The following is a 16,400-nucleotide window of genomic DNA, read 5'->3' on the forward strand; positions in this document are numbered from 1 at the left end:
GCAGGAGAATTGTTTGAATCCAGGAGGCAGAGGTTGCAGTGAGCTGGGATTGTGCCATTGCACTCCAGCCTGGGTGACAGAGCAATACTTCGTCTCAAAAAATACACACACACACACACACACACACACACAAAGTGGGTGAATAAATGAATATAAAGAATGATTATAGCATCAGTGGCGGTGAGGGGAATGTGCAGCCTGGAGAAAAGGGCAGCAAGTCTGTAAACAACCAGAGAAGTATTAGGGCAAAGAAGAAGTAGGTGTATTTTGGCTTGACCCAAAAGTCAGAACTAGAGCTGTACTGTGGAATTTATACAGAAGCAAATTTTCATTTAAACTAAGAAAAACTGCAAACAATTAGAGCTGCCCATCGCTGGAAAGGGCTGGCTGCCAAGAATGAGACCTCCATTACCGAAGGCATTCTTGCAAAGACTGAATGGCCAAGCCTGGGCAACACAGTGAAACCCTGTCTCTACAGAAAAAAAAAAAAAATTATACTGTGCACGGTGGCTCATGCCTGTAATCCCAGCACTTTGAGAGGCCTAGGTGGGTGGATCACGAGGTCAGGAGATCGAGAACGTCCTGGCTAACACGATGAAACCCCATCTCTACTAAAAATACAAAAAATTAGCTGGGCATGGTGGCACACGCCTGTAGTCCCAGCTACTCAGGAGGCTGAGGCAGGAGAATTGCTTGAACACGGGAGGTGGGGGTTGCAGTGAGCCAAGATCATGCCACTGCACTCCAGCCTGGGTGACAGAGCAAGACTCTGTATCAAAAAAATAAAAAAATCAATAAAAAATTAACCAGAAGTGGTGGTGCACACGTGTGGTCCTAGCTACTCGGGAGGCTGAAGTAGGAGGATCGCTTGAGCCTGGGAATTTGAGGCTGCAGTGAGTAGTGATCACGCCGCTATACTCCAGCCTGGGCAACAGAGCAAGACCCTATCTCTAAATTAATTAATTAAAAATTGTAGGGCGGCGGCGGCGGCGGCGGCTCGGGTGGCTGCGCTGGGAGGCGGCGATGAGAGGCTCGCACGCCTCCAGCCCGGCCCCGGCCCCCCGGGACGGAGAGCCGAGCAGCCCCGGCTCTGGGCTACGGACTATGGGCGAATAGCTCTGACCACCCGGCGAAGCATGCCACCTGCCTTGGCCTCCCAAAGTGCCGAGATTGCAGCCTCTGCCCGGCCGCCACCCTGTCTGGGAAGTGAGGAGCGTCTCTGCCTGGCCGCCCATCATCTGGGACGTGAGGAGCCCCTCTGCCTGGCTACCCAGCCTGGAAAGTGAGGAGCGTCTCTGCCCGGCCGCCATCCCATCTAGGAAGTGAGGAGCACCTCTTCCCGGCCACCATCCCATCTAGGAAGTGAGGAGCCTCTCTGCCCAGCCGCCCATCGTCTGAGATGTGGGGAGCGCCTCTGCCCCGCCGCCCCGTCTGGGAAGTGAGGAGCGCCTCTACCCGGCCGCGACCCCGTCTGGGAGGTGAGGAGCGTCTCTGCCCAGCCGCCCCGTCTGAGAAGTGAGGAGACCCTCCGCCTGGCAACCACCCCATATGAGAAGTGAGGAGCCCCTCCACCCGGCAGCCACCCCATCTGGGAAGTGAGGAGCGTCTCTGCCCGGCAGCCACCCCATCCAGGAGGGAGGTGGGAGTCAGCCCCCACCAGGCCAGCCGCCCCGTCCGGGAGGGAGGTGGGGGGGTCAGCCCCCCGCCCGGCCAGCCGCCCCGTCCGGGAGGGAGGTGGGGGGGGTCAGCCCCCCGCCCGGCCAGCCGCCCCGTCCGGGAGGGAGGTGGGGGGGTCAGCCCCCCGCCTGGCCAGCCACCCCGTCCGGGAGGGAGGTGGGGGGGGGTCAGCCCCCTGCCCGGCCAGCCGCCCCGTCTGGGAGGTGAGGGGCGCCTCTGCCTGGCCGCCCCTACTGGGAAGTGAGGAGCCCCTCTGCCCAGCCAGCCGCCCCGTCCGGGAGGGAGGTGGGGGGGTCAGCCCCCCGCCTGGCCAGCCGCCCCATCTGGGAGGGAGGTGGGGGAGTCAGCCCCCCGCCCGGCCAGTCGCCCCGTCCGGGAGGGGGGGGGGGTCAGCCCCCTGCCAGGCCAGCCGCCCCATCTGGGAGGGAGGTGGGGGAGTCAGCCCCCCGCCCGGCCAGTCGCCCCATCCGGGAGGGAGGTGGGGGGGTCAGCCCCCTGCCAGGCCAGCCGCCCTGACCGGGAGGGAGGTGGGGGGTCAGCCCCCCACCCGGCCAGCCGCCCCATCCGGGAGGTGAGGGGCACCTCTGCCCGGCCGCCCCTACTGGGAAGTGAGGAGCCCCTCTGCCCGGCCAGCCGCCCCATCCGGGAGGGAGGTGGGGGGGTCAGCCCCCTTCCCGGCCAGCCGCCCAGTCCGGGAGGTGAGGGGCGCCTCTGCCCAGCCGCCCCTACTCGGAAGTGAGGAGCTCCTCTGCCCGGCCAGCCGCCCCGTCCGGGAAGGAGGTGGGGGGGTCAGCCCCCCGCCCGGCCAGCTGCCCCATCTGGGAGGGAGGTGGGGGGGGTCAGCCCCCCCGCCTGGCCTGCCGCCCTGTCCGGGAGGGAGGTGGGGGGGTCAGCCCCCCGCCGGGCCGGCCGCCCCATCCGGGAGGTGAGGGGCGCCTCTGCCTGGCCGCCCCTACTGGGAAGTGAGGAGCCCCTCTGCCTGGCCAGCCGCCCCGTCCAGGAGGGAGGTGGGGGCGTCAGCCCCCCGCCAGGCCAACCACCCCGACCGGGAGGGAGGTGGGGGGGTCAGCCCCCCGCCCGGCCAGCCGCCCCGTCTGGGAGGTGAGGGGCGCCTCTGCCCGGCCGCCCCTACTGGGAAGTGAGGAGCCCCTCTGCCCGGCCAGCCGCCCGGTCCAGGAAGGAGGTGGGGGGGTCAGCCCCCCACCCGGCCAGCCGCCCCATCCGGGAGGGAGGTGGGGGGGTCAGCCCCCCGCCTGGCCAGCCGCCCTGTCCGGGAGGGAGGTGGGGGGGTCAGCCCCCGGCCCGGCCAGCCGCCCCGTCCGGGAGGTGAGGGGAGCCTCTGCCCGGCCGCCCCTACTGGGAAGTGAGGAGCCCCTCTGCCTGGCCAGCCGCCCCGTCTGGGAGGGAGGTGGGGGGGTCAGCCCCCCGCCCGGCCAGCCGCCTGGTCCGGGAGATGAGGGGCGCCTCTGCCCGGCCGCCCCTACTGGGAAGTGAGGAGCCCCTCTGCCCGGCCACCGCCCCTTCTGGGAGGTGTACCCGGCAGCTCATTGGGAATGGGCCATGATGACAATGGCGGTTTTGTGGAATAGAAGCGGGGGAAAGGCGGGGAAGGGATTGAGAGATCGGATGGTTGCCATGTCTGTGTAGAGGGAGGTAGACACGGGAGACTTTTCATTTTGTTCTGTACTAGGAAAAATTCTTCTGCCTTGTGATCCTGTTGATCGGTGACCTTACCCCCAACTCTGTGCTCTCTGAAACATGTGCTGTGTCCACTCAGGGTTAAATGGATTAAGGGCGGTGCAAGATGTGCTTTGTTAAACAGATGCTTGAAGGCAGCATGCTCGTTAAGAGTCATCACCACTCCCTAATCTCAAGTACCCAGGGACACAAACACTACGGAAGGCCGGAAGGCCGCAGGGTCCTCTGCATAGGAAAACCAGAGACCTTTGTTCACTTGTTTATCTGCTGACCCTCCCCCTCCACTATTGTCCTATGACCCTGCCAAATCCCCATCTGTGAGAAACACCCAAGAATGATCAATAAAAATAAATAAATTAAAAAAAAAAAAAAATTAAAAATTGTAAAACACTTGACTGGGCACGGTGGGTCACACCCGTAATCCCAGGACTTTGGGAGGCTGAGGCCAGCAGATTGTTCGAGCCCAGGAGTTCAAGACCAGCCTGGGCAACATAACAAAACCCCATCTCTACAAAAAAAATACAAAAATTAGCTGGGCATGGTGGTGCACACCTGTAGTCCCAGCTACTCAGGAGGCTGACGTGAAAGGATCGTTTGAGCCCAGGAGGCAGAGGTTGCAATTAGCTGAGCTCGTGCCACTGCACTCCAGCCTGGGTGACAGAGCAAGACTCTGTCTCAAAAAAGAAAAAAAATAATAAGACTGAATGGGTATTGGGCAGGGAAGTAGGAAGTTCTGCACTCTGTGGAGGGCATGGTAAGACCAACACTTCTCAAATTTGAATGTGCACAGAGATCTTGTACAGACCGTGATTCAATATGCCTGGGTTTAGGGCCTGAGATTCTGCATTTCTAACAAGCTCTCAAGGAATGCTGGTGCTCTTGGTCTATAGTCCATATGTTGAGAAGCTAAGGATGAGATGAACCAGACTCCCTTAGGACCCCAAAGATTTATGAATCTCCCATCAATGTGTGAAAGCTCCAAGCCAATAGAGACCACGTCTTCCCTTTATATGTTATATCCCCAATACCTAGCATGGTGCCTGGCACATAGTAGGTGCTCAAAAAATGTTGTTGAGGACCGTGGACTATGTAGTCATAAAAAGGAATGAGATCATATCCTTTGCAGCAGCGTGGTTGGAGCTGGAGGACATTATCCTAAGCAAATTAACACAGGAACAGAAAACCAAATACCACATGTTCTCACTTATAAATGGGAGCTAAATATCAAAGTTCGCATGGACACAAAGAAGGGAACGGTACACACTGGTACCTATTGAGGGTGGAAGGTGGGGGAGATGACTGAAAAACTACCTTCCGGGTACTGTGCTTACTCCCTTGGTGGTGAAATAATCTGTACACCAAACTCCCATGACACAAAATTTACCCATGTAACAAACTCACACATGTACTCATTGAATGTGAAATGAAAGGTGAAAGAAAAAAAATGTTGAGGAATACTCCTCAGCAATAAAAAGAAACTAACTGAGTAATAGAAGCTGCTCTCAAAAGTTCATCTGCCACATGATCATATCTATAGGACATTCTTGAAAAGACAAAGCCATGACACAGAGCCTGTGAGTGTTTGCCAGGGGTGAGGGGTGGGGGGAATGTAATGATAAAGAGAAAGCATGATGGAGTTGTGGGGACGACGCAACTGTTTTGTATTCTGATGATGGTGGTGGTTTCAGAAATCTATACATGTCTTAAAATTCACAGATCTGCACACCAGTCTGGGCCTGGTGGCTCATGCCTGTAATCCCAACACTTTGGGAGGCTGAGACGCAAGGATTGCTTGAGCCCAGGAGTTCAAGACCAGCCTGGGTAACATAGGGAGACCCCATCACCACAAAAGTAAAAATTTAAAAATTAGCTAGGTGTGATGGTGCACACCTGTGGTCCCAGGTACTTGGGAAGCTGAGGTGGAGGAACATTTGAGCCAGTTGTGTTGAGGCTGCAGTGAGTTGTGATCACACCTCTGCACTCCAGCCTGGGTGACATAGTGAGACCTTGTACTCAAAAGAAAAAAAAAAAAAAATTCTGCACACCACAAAAGGTCAATCTTACTGTATGATCATTCAAAAAATAAAATAAATATATTGGGAACTAATAATCATTATTGAAAACAGACATTTCAGAATGACATTAATTGAACACCTACCCCGTGCCAAGCCAGAGCCAGGTACTGAAAATTCAAAGATGAATGAGACAAAGCCCCCACCCCAAACCCAATCCTCATCATTGCTGAAACTGCTCTCTGAAAGTAATTACTCGAGAGTCATAAGGAACAAACAGAGGCTCGGAAACCATCTAAGGTCTTCTTCGGTTTGTAATCACCATTGTTTATGCTGGGAATCAAGATAAGTACCGATTACATTCTGCGCGTTTGATAGGCTTGGAAAAAATTCCAGGAATGTTGCTCAAATTGCCTTATTTATTAGCCTGTCCCCACTTAACATGTCCACATGTTTGCCTCCAGACTTAACCTTGTAGACTGTCAAATCCATCCAAGGGGAAATCCAATTTGCATAATCTAGTCTAGCTGCCAACTGACAAATGAAACAGATCCAGCCCAGAGCAGAGAGAATCTTGACTCAGAACTTGTAAAAATTCAAACAACTCAAAACTCTAAAATGCAAAGATCATTTCTGTAGACAATTTGGTGTATATTCCTCCAGTGCTTTTTTTCTATCCATATACTAAAAAATGTGTGTACATTATTTGTTTTACAACAATGTGATCATACTGAATAAACTGTTCCATAACTTGCTTCTTTTCTTCACTTGACAGTACGGACAGTTTTTCATGTCAGTAACAGAAACTGACTTTTTTTTTTTTTGCAAGGGCTGTACAAGTAAACCATTGCTGAAATGTACCATAATTTATTAACTTTGTCCTTGTATTAGTCCATTTTGCATTGCTATAAAGGAATACCTGAATCTAGGTAACTTATAGAGAAAAGAGGTTTATTTGGCTCACAGTTCTACAGGCTGAACACGAAGCTTGACACCAACATCTGCTTCTGGTCAGGACTGCAGGACGCATTTACTCATGGTGGAAGGTGAAGGAGGAGCAGGCATGTCACATGGCAAGAGAGGGAGCAAGAGAGAATAGGAGGGGTGCCATGCTCTCTTAAACAACCAGCTCTCACATGAACTAATGGAGGGACCACTCACTTATTATCAAAGGGAGGGCATCAAACCATTCATAAAGGATCCACCCCCATGACCCAAATGCCTCCCACTAGGTCCCACCTCCAACATTGGGCATCAAATTTCAACATGAGACTTGTCAGGGACAAATATCCAAGTTATATCAGTCCCTTCTTGGTAGATAATTGCATTACTTCCATCTTTCACTGCTATAAATTGTCAGTCAGGATGAGCTAGGTTAGGCTGCTGTAATGAATATTTCAAAGCTTAGTGGCTGAAAATAAGAAAGGTTTATTTCTTGCTCATGATACATCTCCACTGTTGGTCAGCTGGGACTCTACCTTATGTCATCCTCATTCCAAGAACCAGGCTGATGGAGCAGCCATTATCTGGAAGGTGCAGGACAGTGTAGCACAGGAAAAAAGAGAGTTTGACAAGGTGTCTTAGTCCATTTTGTGCTGCTATAACAGAATACCACAGGCTGGGTGATTTATAATGAACAGAAACATATTGGCTCACAGTTCTGGAGGCTGGGAAGTCCAAGATCACAAGACCAGCATCTGGTGAGAGCCTTCTTCTGCACCATCTCATAGCAGATGAGCAAGGAGAAGGTAACAGACAGCCAAAAGAGAGCCAAACTTATTATTTTATAAGGAATCCATTCTATCATTACTCTATCATGAAGGCAGGGCCCCCATGACCCAAACACCTCCCATTAGGCCCCACCTCCCAACACCACCATGTTGAGGATCAAGTTGCCAACACATGAACTTTGGGGGACACATTCAATGGTGGAAGCATCCTGGCCACGCTGGCAGCTGATTAGTTGGTACTCACCTAGATTAGCAATGGTGGAAGCTAATGTTTTCATTGTTGGGGTGGGAGATTACAGATAAGCAAGTAGAGATGACTAAAATGATCCACGTGGAAACAGATTTGAGTTAGAGACATTAGTACAAAGTCCTGTTTAGTGTACTATCATTCAGATGGTATATATATATATATATATATATACACACACACACACGTATGGAGTTTATTAAGTATTTGCTCACATAATCACAAGGTCCCACAGTAGGCCATCTGCAAGCTGAGGAGCAAGGAGAGCCAATCCAAGTTCCAAAACTGAAGAACCTGGAGTTCGATGTTCGAGGGCAGGAAGCATCCAGCATGGAAGAAAGATGTAGGCTGGAAGGCTAGACCGGTCTAGCCTTTTCATGTTTTTTTGCCTGCTTTATGTCCTGGCCACGCTGGCAGCTGATTAGATGGTACCCACCTAGATAAAGGGTGGGTCTGCCTTTCCCAGCCCACCGACTCAAATGTTAAGCTCCTTTGGCAATACTGTCACAGACACACCCAGGATGAATACTTTGCATCCTTCAGTCCAATCAAGTCAGCATTTAGTATTAACCAGCACAGAGCCCTTTGGAGAGGCAGCTGATTCTAGGACAGGGCCAGTGTGTTAGTCCATTTCTGCATTGCTGTAAAAAAGTACCCGAGGTTGGGTGATTTATAAAGAAAAGAGGCTTAATTGGCTCATGATTCTGCAGGCTGTACAGGAAGCATGGCATCTGCATGTGCTTCTGGTGAGGACCTCAGGAAGCTTCCAGTCACGGCAGAAGGCAAAGGGGGGAGCTGATGTATCACATTGTGAGAACAGAAGCAAGAGACAGAGGGAAGAGCCAGGATCCTTTAAACAATGAGCTCTCATGTGAACTGAGTGAGAACTCACTCATCACCAAGGGGATAGCACTAAGCCATTTACGAGGGATCCGCCCTTGTGATCCAGTCACTTCCCACCTCCCCAACAGGCCCCACCTCCAACACTGGAGGTCACATTTCAACATAAGATGTAAAGGGGACACACATCCAAAGTATATCCACCAGGAAATATAAAGACAAGCCTGGAGAATCTTGTAGTGCCAGAAAGGAAGGAAATGCACACGCACGCACGCACACACACACACACAAACACACAACCCACAATGGTGGGGTATGCCAAAGGGAGACAGATGCCGACTAAAAGGGTCTCAGTAACCAAAACTAGAATAATCTGAGCGACAAAAAGCCCCCAAAACATAAAGTTATATTAGATTAGAACTCAAAAGAACTCATGAGTCCATACTGATACAAATAAATGATTTATCTATTTTTATCTTATTTTTACTTTTATTTTTGACACAGGGTCTTGCTTTATCACCCAGGCTGGAGTGCAGTGGTGCAATCACAGCTCACTGCAGCCTGAAACTCCTGGACTCAAGCAGTCCTCTCGCCTCAGCCTCCCGATGTGCTGGGATTAGAGGCATGAGCCACCAAGCTCGGTTTAAATAAATGATTTCATAAACAAATAAGGAAAACTAGCTCATGGTTCTGCAGGCTGTACAGGAAGCATGGCACTGGCATCTGCTCCTGGTGAGAGCCTCGGGAAGCTTCCAATCATGGCAGAAGGCGAATCACCCATGTGGAAGAATATTCCAAATAATTCATGTAGACACTTTGTCCTCAAGAGTTGGGGGAACATAATGCCTCATTGCTTAAGTGTAGGCAGCACACGGTGTCTTCCCTCCAAAGAGTGCATGCAGTATGGAAAGGAGTGGAAGGAGAGTGAGCGTGCAGTGGAGAAACCTGGTAAACCCAGCCTCAGCCAGGTGATGAAGGTCAACATTAACAGTGACCCGTCACGTCGATGGTAGGCACCCTCGACATGCGATGAGAGAGGCACTTTACCTCTGAGGTCTTCCTCCCAAAACCCCATAACCTCTGCCTAATGATGATAAAGACATAAAACCAAATTCAGGGACATTCTACAAAATAACCGTCCAGCACTCCTCAAAACTGTCAAAAAAGCCAAGAACAAGGGAAGTCTGAGCGACTGTCACCATGAAGAGGAGCCTAAGGAGATATTAGGACTAAGTACAATGTCATGTTTCTGGATGGGATCCAGGATCAGAAAAAGGACATTACAGAAAACTAAGGACTTAATGCCATTTCTGGTTTTGAGACAAAGTATAACCCATGAATAAAACAGACAGAAACTAGTGTTGTGTGATTCAGTTGGGGTGCTGCCATCTGCAAGTATTAATAAGAGAAACTCCAGCCAAAAATGGCCTAAGTGTAAGAATCCAGAGCCAGCTGCAGTGGTGCGCACCTGAAATCCCAGCTACTCAGGAGACCGGGTCAGGAGGATTGGATCATTTGAGCCCAGGAGTTTGAGACCAGCCAGGGGAAGGTAGTGAGACCCTGTCTCAAAAAAGAAAAGGAAAGGTTGTGGGCTCAGTGGCTCACGCCTGTAATAATCCTAGCACTTTGGGAGGTCTGAACTCCCAGCCAACATGGTAAAACCTCGTCTCTATGAAAAATACAAAAAAATTAGCCAGGTGTGGTGGTGCATATCTGTAATCCCAGCTACTTGGAAAGCGGAGGCAGGAGAATCACTTGAATCCAGGAGGCGGAGGTTGCAGTGAGCCAAGATTACATCACCACACTCTAGCCTCGGCAACAGAGTGAGACTCCATCTCAAGAAAAAAAAAAAAAAAAGAAGAAGAAGAGAAGAAAAAGAAAAGGAAAGGAAAGGTCTGGCTCAGTGGCTCATGCCTGTAATCCCAGCACTTTGGGAAGCTGAGGTGGGTGGATTGCTTGAACTCAGGAGCTGGAGACCAGCCTGGGCAACATGGCAAGACCCCATCTCTACAAAAAAATACAAAAATTAGCCAGGTGTGGTAGCACATGCCTGGGGTCCCAGCTACTTGAGAGTCTGAGGTGGGAGGATTGCTTCAGCCCAGGAGTTCAAGGCTGCAGTGAGCTGAGATCACACCACTGCACTCCAGCCTGGGTGACAGAGTGAGACCTTGTCTAAAATTAAGAAAAAAAAAAAAAAAAAAAAAGAATTCAGGCAGCAGAGAGAATCCAGGGCCAATTGGTTGAGTGGCTTAACCAAGTCAAGCCCTTCCATCTTCATACTTGGCCATTTTTGGGGTCTCCTCCTCTGATTGACCTGATATGGGCACTTCCAAGCACTGTGGGCAGGCAGGGATGGAGAGCAGGAGCTGTTTCTTCTTTGTGTGTCTCTTTTTTAAGACTAAAAAAACATTTCCAGAAGCTGCCCAGTAGACTCTGCCTCATTGACCAGAACCTAACACCCCTTGCTAAGCCCAGGCACCACCAGAACAGGCTGAGACCAATCAGAATTTGCCCTGCAGTCACACAGGGAGGGCTGGACACGGTAAAAATCAGGATTCAGGCTGCATAAGGGCAGCTGGCTGCTTCAGCACAGTCTTGTGAATACAAGAGAAAATGGAAAGAACAACTCCTTTCATGTGTAATTAGAAAACTAAGGTGAAGCCGGGTGCAGTGGCTCACATCTGTAATCCCAACGCTTTGGGAGGCCAAGGCAGGAGGATCCCTACAGCTCAGGAGTTCAAGACCAGCCTGGGCAACATAGTGAGACCCCATCACTATTTCTAAAACAAGTAAAAATAATTCTAAAAAGGAAAACCAAGTTGAAACTATGTTCCTGTCACCAAAACACACCACTTTCCCCAAAGCCAGATTTTCTCACTAGGTTGGGTTATATGAGGTCCTACCCAAATGCAAAGAGAGAAAAAAATTACCATTTCAAGACCCTTCTAGTCTGAAGACACTAAGTTTCTATCTAGGACGTCAAATTGCTTTGTGCCCTTCAACATATAACCACTTTCTCTTTGAGTTACAATGTATTTGACTGTAAATAAATATGGAAATATGTCTAATTCTGCAATTTTTAATTTTTTTAGAGACAGAATGTTGCTCTGTTGCCCAGGCTGGAGTGCAGTGGCATGATCTCGGCTTACCGAAGCCTCAACCTCCTGGGCTCAAGCAATCCTGCTACCTCAGCCTCACGGCTAGCTAGGACTACAGGCATGCATTACTACGCCCAGCTAACTTTTGTTGTTGTTGTTGTAGAGACAGCTATGTTGCTCAAGCTGGCCTCAAACTTCTGGCTTCAAGTGATCCTCTGGCCTTAGCCTCGCAAAGTGCTGGGAATCGCAGTCATGAGCCATCATCCCTAGCTATCTCCAATTTCTTGAAATTACTGCTTACTGAGTTTTTTTTAATATACAAGTGCAACCTTCTAATAACATTTTGTCATCGATATTATTATATTTATTAAAGAGACAGCATAGCTAATTGATTAAGGATGAGACTGTATGAATATAAATTCCAAGTTTACAACAAATCTATTAATAGTAGCAGTGTGACATTAAAGAGATTTATTAACCACTCTAAGCTTCAGTTTCCTTGGTGTACTAGTCTGTTTTCATGGTGCAAATAAAGACATACCTGAGACTGGGTAATTTATACAGGAAAAAGGGTTTAATGAACTTACAGTTCCACGTGGCTAGGGAGGCCTCACAATCATGGTGTGACGCAAGGAGGAACAAGTCACGTCTTACATGGATGGCAGCAGGCAAAAAGAGAGAGCTTGTGCAGGGAAACTGCCGTTTAAAACCATTAGATCTTGTGAGACTTATTCACTATGGTGAGAACAGCATGGGAAAGACTCGCCCCCCGTGATTCAATTACCTCCCACCAGGTTCTTCCCACGACATGTGGGAATTGTGAGAGTTACAATTCAAAATGAGATTTGGGTGGGGACACAGCCAAACCATATTACTTGGCTACAAAATAATAACATTTACTTCTAGGAGAATTATATAAGATGAGGCCTGTGACGTGCTTAAAATGTGTCTGGCACATAATAAATACTCAATAAATGTGAGTCCTTATACACATATGAAAGTCAATATTGGCATCTTTTGCCAGATTGAATCCTCTCTCCTGCCATCATGTGGAGCTGAATGAAAATGATCAGGTGAGGGTGGGAGGAGGTGTGGTAGAACTACACATCCCAAAGATGGACACGTTCTAATTCTCCCAAATTTCTAAGAATATGTTACCTTACATGGCAAAAGAGACTTTGCCCATTTGATTAAGTTATGGATCTCAGGCCAGGTGCAATGGCTCACACCTGTAATACCAGCACTTTGGGAGGCCGAGGTGGGCAGATCACTTGAGGCCAGGAGTTCAAGACCAGTCTGGCCAACATGGTGAAACCCTATCTCTACTAAAAATATGAAAACTAGCTGGGTGTCGTGGTGGGTGCCTGTAATCCCAGCTTCTCGGGAGGCTGAGGCACAAGAATTGCTTGAACCAGGGAGGCAGAGGTTGCAGAGAGCTGAGATCGTGCCACTGCACTCCAGCCTGGGCAACAGAGCGAGACCCTGTCTCAAAAAAAATTATGGATCTCAAAGTGGGAGATTATCCTAGATTACCCAATTGGACCAAATCTAATAACACAAGTCCTTATCGATAGAAAGGAGAGGCAGAAAAGTGGGTCAGAGAAATGCTATAAGCAAAAGACGCCTCCAGTCACTGCTGGCTCAGAATATGGAGGAGGGGAACACAGTATGTGGAAGTTTCTAGAAGATGACAACAGCCCTTGGCTGATGGCCGGATGGAAAACCAGGGCTCCATCCCTATAGCTGCAAAGGGCAGAATTCTGCCCACAACTCAAATAAGCAGGAAAGGGAATCTCCCTTGTAACATCCAGAAAGAAATGCAACCCTTTGCACACCTTGATTCTAGACCAGTGAGACAAATTTTGCACTTCTGACCTATAGATACATAAGATAATACATTTATGAGGTTTTTTTATTCTGGTAAAAAAAATACCGTCTTAACTATTTTTAAGTGTACAGAACAGTTGTGTTAACTATAGGCACATTGTTCTGCAATGAGCCTCTAGAAGTTTTTCATCTTGCAAAACCGAGACTATATCCACAACAATGCCCTGTTTTCCTCTCCTTCACGCCTCCTGATAATTATTGTTTTACTTTCTGTTTATAAGAGTTTGACAGCCAGGCATGGTGGCTCATGTTTGTAATCCCAATACTTTGGGAGGCCAAGAGAAGAGCATCACTTGAGCCCAGGAATTTGATACCAGCCCGGGCAACATAGTGAGCTCCCATCTCTACAAAAATTAAAAAATTAGCTGGGTGCAGTGCTGTGTGCCTGTAGTCCCAACTACTCTGGAGGCTGAGGCAGAAGGATCACTTGAGCCCACTGAGCCCAGGAGTGAGCTATGACGACACCACTGCACTCCAGCCTGGCAACAGCGTGAGACCCTATCTAAAAAAAAAAAAAAAAGGTTGATTAATTTGGATACCTCATATAAATGGAGTCATGCAGTATTTGTCCTTCTGTGACTGGTTTATTTCATTTAGCATATTTCCTCAAAGTTCATCCATGTTGCAGCATATGATAAGATTTCCTTTTTTAAGGCTGAATAATATTCCATTATGTGTATATACCACATTTTGTTTATCCACTCATCCGCTGATAGATATTTAGGTGCTTCTACTTCTGGTTATTGTGAATAATGCTGCAATGAACATGGGAGTACAGATATCTGCACAGATGCTTTTCCAAATATTTTAGGTATATACCCAGAAGGAGGATTGCTGGGGCATATGGTAATTCTATTTTTAATTTTTTGAAGAACCTCCGTACTGTTTTCCAGAGTGGCTACATCATAAATTTATGTTGTTTGCAGCCACTAAATTTGTGACAATTTGTTGTGGTAGTGATAGGAAACTAATATTGGGTCTTTATTGATTTTGCTTCTTTTTATTAACGTTTTCTTTTTTTTGAGACAGAGTCTTGCTCTGTTGCCCAGTCTGGAGTGCAGTGGCACAATCATGGCTCACTGCAGCCTCAAACTCCTGGGCTCAAGCAATTCTCGCAGCTCAGCCACCTGAGTAGCTGGGCCTACAGGTGCATGCTATCATGCCCAGCTAACTTTTTCTACTTTTTTTTTTTGTAGAAACAGGGTCTCACTTTGTTTCCCAGGCTGGTCTTGAACTCCTGGGTTCAGCTCCTCTTCCCACCTTGGCCTCCCGAAGTGCTGGAATTACAGGCATGAGCCACCATGCTCAGCCTTTTTTTTTTTTCCAACCTTTTTGACGTATAACATACACACAGAAAAATGCACCTATAAGCAAACAGCTTGCTAAGTTTTCACAATTTATCACCTGTAAAACCAGCATCTGGATCAAGAAACAACTCTATGACCCCTCCCCCAGGAGCCCCCTCATACCTGGAAGGAGCCTGTGGGAACTAGCAAGAACCAAGGCCCAGGAAGGTGCAGTAAGTAGTACCATATATTTATTTGGAAAATATCAAGTACTCTTTGAAAATGCTTAATTGATAGAATTGTTGGAGGAAAAGTCATTCCTCTTCTAGGGAAATCCATTTAATGTTTCCATTTTTAATGACTTTTAAAAGGAACTTCAAGAAGGTTTTTCATGTGCTGCAAACAGAAATCATTCCATAAACTTATGGGATTGTTCATTAAAAACGACTTTTAAAAAAAATGTAAACCCACACCTGCTGTCAATCTTAGGGGGAATGAGAACACAGGTCCAGTTATTGACTATGGCCTAGCCTCTTCCGCCACCTGCTGGTGGATTATGGGAACCTCATCACCATGTGATGCTTGTTTGGGGTATTTTTCATTTCTTCTATAAATACATATTGAACAAATAATATGTGTTGGACACAGTCTTATGTCCATAAAGCTCAGGATTTGGTAGAGAAGATGGACATCCATTCACATATAATAACTGTAAATTTACGAGTGTAATAAATTCAGCCGTGACAAGAGATCCCCAAGCTGTCTGTTCATCAGATCCCCATAAGAATTTTGTTAGAATAATTTTTACCAAAAACCCCACTCCCAGAGATCTGTGTCCATAGGCCTACTGTGGGGCCCAGGAAATCTGTATTTTCTGTCAGCACCCAACAAGATTGTTGATGCACAGATAAGGATGTAGTAGATCGGTTTGGGGTGGGTTACAGGGAACTTTGAATGTTGAATTAGACTTTAAATGCACTGACAATAAAATTACAAACAAAGCAAAGATATCAGAGCACCAAGAACCAGTGAATGGAAATCATCAGGTTAGCAAGGCAGTTGGAACTGGAGAAAGTTGTAGAGGGAAGAGGGAGAGAGAAAAGTAAACGGGGAGATTGATTATAAGGCAGGGAATTGGGTTTTATGGAAGAAGAGGGAGAGAAAAAAGCAAGAGAGGCCAGGCACGGTGGCTCATGCCTGTAATCCCAGCACTTTGAGAGGCTGAGGTGGGCGGATCTCTTGAGCTCAGGAGTTCAAGACAAGCCTGGGCAATGTAGTGAGACCCAGTCTCTACCAAAAAAAAAAAATTTAGCTGGGCATGGTAGCATGCGCCAGTAGTCCCAACTGTTTGGGAGGCTGATGTGGGAGGACGGCTTGAGCCTAAAAGGCAGAGGTTGCACTGAGCTGAGATCACTCCACTGCACTCCAGCCTGGACAACAGAGTGAGACCTTGTCTCAAAAGAAAAAAAAAAAAAGAAAGAAAAGAAAAAAAGAAAGCAAGAGAGAAAAAAACATTTTCAAAAGCACAGCCCCTTATACCAGGATACTCAATCCCTACCACTGTAATCACTGCATCATATATACAGTCATGCACTGCGACAATGTTTCCGCCAACAGTAGGCTGCGTACACAATGATGGTCCCATAAGATTATAATGCTGTATTTTTACTGTAACTTCTCTATGTTTAGATATACAAATACTTCCCGTTGTTTTACAATTGCCTAAAATCTTCAGTACAGGAACGTGCTGTACAGGTTTGTACCCCAGGAGCAACAGGCTATACCATTATACCTATAGCCTAGGTGTGTAGAAGGCTATACCATCTAGGTTTATGTGAGTACACGCTATGATGTTCACACAAAGATAACCTTGCCTAATGACACATGTCTCGAAACATACCTTCATCGTTGAGCAACTCAGGACT

At 48.1% G+C, this 16,400-nt stretch overlaps 1 long non-coding RNA gene across 1 annotated transcript in view; it reads right to left on the bottom strand.

The window, feature by feature from the left end:
• The window catches only part of LOC134729419 (uncharacterized), a 41,808-nt gene that overhangs the window by 10,656 nt on the left and 14,752 nt on the right, over positions 1–16,400 (bottom strand). Inside the window, exon 2 of the long non-coding RNA XR_010110513.1 lies at positions 7,044–7,110. This is a non-coding gene — a long non-coding RNA (uncharacterized LOC134729419). The remainder of the gene's footprint in view (positions 1–7,043; positions 7,111–16,400) is intronic.

Source organism: Pan paniscus, chromosome 18, assembly GCF_029289425.2.
Source record: "Pan paniscus chromosome 18, NHGRI_mPanPan1-v2.0_pri, whole genome shotgun sequence".
Taxonomy (NCBI): domain Eukaryota; kingdom Metazoa; phylum Chordata; class Mammalia; order Primates; family Hominidae; genus Pan; species Pan paniscus.